The sequence below is a fragment of the Bos indicus genome, chromosome 19 (genome assembly GCF_029378745.1).
Source record: "Bos indicus isolate NIAB-ARS_2022 breed Sahiwal x Tharparkar chromosome 19, NIAB-ARS_B.indTharparkar_mat_pri_1.0, whole genome shotgun sequence".
NCBI lineage: Eukaryota > Metazoa > Chordata > Mammalia > Artiodactyla > Bovidae > Bos > Bos indicus.
The window spans coordinates 19,575,763-19,582,126 of NC_091778.1; positions in this window are offsets into that span (position 1 = coordinate 19,575,763).

Below are 6,364 nucleotides of genomic sequence, written 5' to 3' on the forward strand. Positions count from 1 at the left end.
GCTCTTTCCAGTCCCAGGGCGAAGGCTGTGCCAGGCGAGGGCTCCTTGGCCAGCCCCACTTAGGCACCTCCAAAGGTCTGACTCAGAAAGTGGGGAGAAATGCCAGACGTGGAGCTAGGCACAGGCCTGGGCAAGAAACCAGTGAGGCTGAGTGTTTATAGCAGTGAGAACCTGGAAATGACCCAAATGCCCAGCGGTCAGAGGGGAGAGGAAGGGTGAAAGTGTTCTAGCACCTTCTCTGTGTCCGTGCAATCGCAAGGCTACTGGTCTCTAATTTATGGATGAAAACATAGTTGGGGGAGGGGCGCGAAGGGACCTCTCCAAAAGTCAATCCAGACCTCTGTCTAGTGCAGCTTTGGCTCAAACACATCTCCAAAGGGGCTCGCCCTGCTCTCCTTCACCAGCCAGGACTGCGCTGAGAATCTCCAGGGTGTTTTATTTAATCTTCAACCACCTCTAGAGAAGTAAATTTTTAACACCCCGCCCCCCACCATTTTAGAAGAAACTGAGGCTTATTTTTTAGGGAGACGCTGAGGTTCAAAGATAAGAAGTGATTAATGTCATGTGTGAGGAGGGCATGGCAAACCACTCCAGTATTCTTGCCTGGAGCCTGGGCGGGCTAAGTCCTTGGGGTCGCAAAGAGTCAGACACGACTAAAGCGACTTAGTCTAAACACGACTAAAACGAACATGCATGTGTGAAGTGGCAGAGCCAGAATTTAAACTTACATTTTGTAAAACTCCCAACCCTGGGTCTGGCGCCAGAATGTATGGGTTCAGATCCTAGCTTTTCCACTGACTAAGTTGTGTGTGCCTAGGGAAATTCCTAAATCTCTTGCAAATGGGGGTGATAAAAATTCTTGCCTTTCTGGGCTGTTGGAAGGACTAACGGAGTTAAGTAAACAGTCTGTGCAGGGCACACTCAATAAATGTTGGCCATTGTTCTTTTTATCATCGCTGTTGCTACCACTTCCCTAAGACACATGACTCTAGGAATCATCTTTAACATTGATGGAAACAGACCAGGATTGAATGCTTCCTTGTCTTGAACGCCTTGAGCCAATTTGGTAACAACAGCCTTTGCGTATTCCACACGTGGAGAAGTATCTAGAATAAAACTCCGTAACAGGACAGTGGAGACTCTGTTTACCCAGGCCAAGGTTGACTTCTGGAGCAGTGCAAAGGTGAGATGAGGGTGCTTGTTGATGAAGTGACTGGTTCACACAGGTCTCGTGTCATCTGTGAAAGAAGTGAAAGGGAAGTTGGCCTTGACGTGCTGGGTCTTGTGAAGGAGCTCTGCTTGTGGTGTAAAGTCTTGTCTCGTTTGCCTTCTTCTGTTGCGTTGTGCTCCTTGTGGCTGGTTTGATGAGGTCCTACTGAGAGGCGGGGAAATGGATTAGATAGTTGAGCCCTGCCTCCTTTCTCCTCCATCTCCCTAGTGCTTCCAAATAATAACCCATTTCATGGAACAGGAGTTTCCGATGCAGATTACAGACTCCGTATTGTAGACTACCAATAAGCGTGTCCTTAGCTTGACCCTGGTGGAAGGCTGTCACTCTGATTGCAAAGCCTGGAGCTGCCAACCCAGTCAGGGGGGCCCCACCTCCCCCCAACTCCTCTAAAATTTTCCTGGTGATGGGAAATTACGATGCATGTAGACACAGCCAGTGTGCACCACTGTCCAGTTTTCCTGCCCTCTGGGCACTCAGAAGACTATATATCAGTCGGGCGGGGCTGTGTGGTTCTGGTCAGTGGGCTGTGAGAGGGAAGGACACGTGTCCCTTCTTGGGGCAGGCGTCCAACAGCAGGTGCATGGCAGCTGAGGAGGCCGTGTGGCCTGTGGAGAAGCTCCAGAGTAGGGCAGCCTCCTTCTGCTCGGGTCCCGCGTGCCTGAAGGGAACAGGGCCCTGCCACTCCCCGGTCCTCATGGGATACGAACAAGAGTGAGCAAGAAACTTGTGAGAAGCCGCTGTGATTTTGGGGGTGTTTCGATAGCCTAACTCAGCCCCCTCAATCAATGCAGGGTCCCTCCCCTGGAGGACAGCCTGCGGTGCTCCGGCCATGTCCGGCCCGAGCATACTTCTCCAGGGCGTGGCAAGACTGAGACGCAGTATGCACTCCGCTAGGCCCGTGCTTCTGCGTTTCTGCTTTGTGTCTCCTCTGCATGTCACACCTGGTGTTTGTCCTTGCCCTCTACTCGCTAGAGAAGCAATAGCATTATCTTTCTTTGTTTTTTCCTTCCCCCCAAAATTATTTTTATTTTTTTTGATGCAGTGTGCAGCTTGCAACACCTTCGTGTGGCATGTGGGATCCCCAACCAGTGATTGAACCCGTGCCCTGCACAGTGGGAATGTGGAGTCTTAACCACTGGACCACCAGGGGAGTCCCTAAAAATTAATTTTTTATTTTTTATCAAGGTAACATGAGTACATGGTTAAAAAATAAAAATTGGAAAGTATCACACCCAGTGCCAGAATCCAACTCTCTAGAGTCAAACATCGTAAACTCTAAGTCTTCCTTTGGGCATTTTCTACTGTATTTAAAAAAAATCTGTTTATAATGCTGTTTCTCTCCCCCCCACCCCAGTTTTATTGTGATCTAATTGACATACATCACAGTATAACTTTCAAATGTACACCATGATGGTTTGACTTACATGTATTATGAAATATATTCTCAATGAAAAATTTTCTTCTACATTATCTACTGACTTCCTACTTAAATAGATTTTGCTCTCCTTTTCCAACCTGGCAACTCCCTCTACAACCACTGCTCTCTTCACGCTCTTAATTCAGTTATATTGTGAATATCTGGGGTTTGCCTTACTGTGACTATGTACATACTTTCCATGGTTGAGTTACATGAGGTGCAATTATTACATCTTATTTCTTATATGAATAGTAGAAACAATGTTATGTGTTCATCCCCTGTTTCCTTTTCCCGGGAAAGCAGGAGATGACATCTCCCACCCTCCTTTGTGGCTGGGACCATGTGACTAAGTTCTGGACAATGGAAATGCAAGCGGAAGTGATACAGCCCTGATCAGCCCCAGGCAGTCCTAGGCCTTCCCCACTCCCTGACCCTCCCCTCCCGGAAGCTGGAGCAAAGGGCACTGAAATGGTGGCACTGCAAGATGGAGGGGGGCTGGGCTCCTGAGTCCCCACCTGGAGGAGAGCTGCCAACCAGTTTCAGCCTGTGACATGGATGAGGTATAAACCTTTGTGTGTTAAGCCGCTGAGATTTTAAGATGTGTCTGTTATGGCAGCTACCATTTAATACCTAATACTTCCAGCTTTTTTTTTTAAAATTGTTCTCCAGTTTGCTTAATATCCTTTCAATCATCCTAATTCATCTCCAAACGCTCCCACAGAATTACAAACCTCCTCTCAGTAAGGGTGAACTCCCAGTCTCTTCAGCTGTGCTATCTGCCCTTCCCCTCCCCACCCCTCAACTAACCCTTTGCCTAGTTGATGGAACTTCAGGCTTTTTCTCTGCCTCACAGAGAGGCAGGAGGCTGGTTGGAAGGGGATACAGGTTAGATTTAAGGAGAGGTGGCCTAACGTAATGGTTAAGACCTCAAGCTTTTCCAATTTAGTAGTTCTATGACTTTGGGTAATTTTCTTAACTTAGCATCCCCATCTGAAAAATAGGGATGACAGTGACTTCAACTTCAGAGAACTGTTGTGTGGATTAAAGAAGATATTCTTGTAAAGTGCTCTCAGCACAGTTTCTGGCATATTGCATGTGCTGCTAAATGCTAGTTATTATTAAGATGAAAAAGTCATGGGGAATGACTGCACTTCCCAAGTACTAGGGAATTAACCTGGGAGTGAGTTTTCTGCCTTGTTTCTAACTATTGGCAGCTGTTCCCCAACTCTAGAGACCAGGGGAAGAAGGACCAACTTGGGGAGGTCTGTCCCAAGGTGTGATAGCAGCAGCCTCCCAAGGGATGGGACCACCTGCCAGGCCTCCTCCTTTATCTCCTCTGCATGGACAGAGCTGGGACCCTCTGAAGGTCTTTGATTCTCCCACTTCAGGTTTTCCCTTCCTCCACCCTTGGGTTGGGGAGTGGTGCTTCTCAGTCTCCTTCCTTCAAGTGGAAAGTGAAAGTGTTAACACTCAGTCGTGTCTGACTCTTTGCGACACCGCGGTGACTATAGCCCACCAGGCTCCTCTGTCCATGGAATTCTCCTGGCAAGCCACCAGGGAAGCCTTTGAGTGGAGATGGGTGTCAGTTAGCTTAATAGCAGATATTTGTTGAGTACCTATTACACGCCAGGTACTGTGCTAGGCGATGGATTATTAGAGTTAACAAATAGACTTTGGCATTAAAGAGCTTATAATTAAGTGGGAGAGGCAGATGGTGAACAAATGAATGTGTCATGATACACTGTAGGCTGGGCTGGAGTGGAAAACCCTGAGTCCTGGGAGGGAGTATCCGGGGTGACGGACTTCACCTGGGGCAGTGAACTGTCGCTGTCACAGGGAAACTTACGCAGAGTCTCACAGACCACAGGAGTTTGGAATTTAATTGAAGAGCAGAGGAGCCCCTGACTGGTTTAATCACGTTGGGGACCAATGTGATTAGACTTGTGTTTCAAAGAGGTCACTTTATCAATCACTTGCTCTCTGCCTCAACTGTCATGGGAAACCATGGTCGAAGGAGCAGAGAGAAGGGAAGGACCGTGAAGAAGGATGAGACTTTAGTAACCTGACTGCGGTCAGTTTCAGTTGCTACATCTCTTGGTCTCATCCTGGATAGTGGGTGTCACCATGGCAATCTAAGTGGATGAACATTTCAGGCTTTAACAAATGTTGATGTATCAGCTGCCATCCAAGCAGATCTGTGTCAATGCAAATACAAACGTCTTCCCCAGCAAACCTCTTCTCCCCATACATCTGGAGGCATTTCTGATTTTGAAGCTTAGCTGATTTCTGTTCATGAGAGAACTACACTGTGTGAGGACAAGCAATAATTAGGCCTTGAGACTGCTTTTCCGCTTAGCGCCCAGAAAAATGGCCACACCAGACTGAACCAAACCCAACACGGTCCTGGGATAAGCAGAGCCAGAAGTTCAAAGCCAAAGGCCCTTGGATAGTCAGTCTAGTTCTCTTTTATCAGAGGTAAGAAACACCTTTGTCAGTAAGGTGTCTGCAATAAACAACTTCCCAGCCCACCTCCCAGCCCCTGCAGGGTTTGTGGTCCCTTCTTGGAGTTTCCATTATACTGTGAACCCATCTGTATTATGGTATTTATCACATTTCATTCACCTGTTGGTTCATTCACCAAATATTAAATGTCCAATGGCCAGATATTGTGCCAGGTGCTAGAGATGGAGTGTTGAACAAGACTTATATAGACTTCACATAGACTTATATTGTAGTTGAAATATTAATAGATGGACAATAGTCCAGTCAACAAAGCGCTAAGTAAGGTCACTGCAGACAGTAATAGATTCTCAAACAAGTAGAGGTAGTGTTAGTGGTGGCTCCTAATTTGGTTAGTAGTGAGAGACTCTTGCTATTTCTTGGATATGCTACCTTCATTCCCACATCAAGGCCTTTTCTACTTGCTGTTCCCCCTCTGGAAACGTCTCCTGCACTTTCCCAGGTGGCTTCCTTCAGCTCATTTTTGGTCTCAACTCAAAAGTCAGTGCCTCCAGAAGGGCCCCTCTGAGTACCCTAACCTACCCTTATTTATGCCTTTCATTGTTTGTGACCTGACTCTGCCCACTAGAAGTATAAGTTCTCCTGAGGACAGGTTCTTTGATTTGTGGGCTGTTGTTTTTCAGCTATGGTTTGGTCAGGAAAATAGACACTACTCTATGGATTCCACTTTTGAAGGGTTTTAATCCGTGGAATTGGAGACTCACAATTATTGGAAGGGTGATGGGAGTTAAGATGGGGTGGGGAGCCACAGGTGGGGAGAGGAAAAGTGGATGGTTTTCAAGAGCGCTCCAAGAGGCCACTGTGAATTTTGAGAAATACTGGAATTGGTTGCCAATGATTTCAGTCTGTTGCAACAAGGAAAGTAGTTTTCAAGAGTCTGCCCAGAAGCTGCTGTGAATCTTAAAGAACTTCCAGGAAGCCGCTGCTGGCTAGCACACTTGCCTGCAAGTAGGCTTTCTTGGTGGCTCAGATGGTAAAGAATCTGCCTGCAATGCAGGAGACCTGGGTTCAATCCCTGGGTCAGGAAGATCCACTGGATAAGGGAATGGCAACCTACTCCAGTATTTTTACTTGGAGAATTCCATGCACAGAGGAGCCTGATGGGCTAAAGTCCCTGGGTCCCAGAGAATTGGAAAGGACTGAGTGACTAACATCTGGAAGTTGCTACAAGCTTCCCATCCACCACTTTGAATCTG